The sequence below is a fragment of the Bombus impatiens genome, unplaced genomic scaffold (assembly GCF_000188095.3).
Source record: "Bombus impatiens unplaced genomic scaffold, BIMP_2.2 scf_0248, whole genome shotgun sequence".
NCBI classification, from domain to species: domain Eukaryota; kingdom Metazoa; phylum Arthropoda; class Insecta; order Hymenoptera; family Apidae; genus Bombus; species Bombus impatiens.
The window spans coordinates 883,786-884,846 of record NT_176667.1 but is presented as its reverse complement, the minus strand read 5'-3'; positions in this window follow the sequence as shown (position 1 = coordinate 884,846).

The window sequence follows — 1,061 nt, the reverse complement described above, 5'->3', positions numbered from 1 at the left end:
GTAAGAAAGACAGCAGCGTGGGTGTTTTTCGGTATGTGGAGTAGGAAACGTCCCAAAAGAGGCGTCAGCGTTGTCAGCAAATAGCCGTGCCGCCTCTCGTTAACATTTACATCTCTGATATCGCCGTTTCCGATGCACGAATATTTGCAAGATCTCGATTACGCTTTACACACGCTGTTTATTTAGCCAAGAGCAACTTCTGTCAGTCCCGTAGACATCGTATACACGACATCTTCGATCTACTAGGAATGAACATTTTCCACGTTTTGTTCTGTCTTGCGTACGAGTTTTGGACATTTAAAATCTATTTGTGTTATCGACATCGATCTCCGTGAATTCTTTTAACTATCACTAGACTCCTATCTCGCAGAGTTTGTAGGATATTAGGTACTATCTGCAGAACCACGAGACAGATTCTTTTTTTCCAGTAATTTTCCATGGTGTCAGCAACGAAACGAGTACCGGTTCCAGCTGTTACTTCATATTGTTACCAAGGATCCTTTATACCCTGTAGCTCACGTAGCTTCCATTCCGCGATATCCCTCGGTGTTTCCCCCTAACGTTACCGGTAGTTCTGCAAACATTAGAAAAGTGTTCACGGTCAGCAGCTGCGGAGGGACCGCGGTTGCTGGCCACAGCGGAAACGCAAACGAGATTACGCCGCTATCTGGCCGAGTGTCGGCGACAAAGGAAAATAAGAAGCGGTTTCTGGCGACGTGACGGCAACAATTATGCGACAATTAACGGGCAACGCAATTACCACGCACACTGGCTACCGCAAATTTCCACGGAACCCCTCGCTGAAACCCTACGCTACGTCATTCGAAACCACATGCGCTTACACACGTGCATATACGAAGGCGTGAAGGTTCTTTGCAGTCACGGGGCGAGGGAGGAAAAGCAAAGAACCGCGTTCGAGAGGCAAGTGGAGGATCGAGTCAGGAGGGTTCGACGGGTCGCGAATTGGATGCGTCGAGACAGTCGAACGCAGAAGTTCTTGCGTGGCGGATCGCGAGAGTTCGCGCGGAACTCGCGACCAGGCCGCCGAATCATACCGGCGC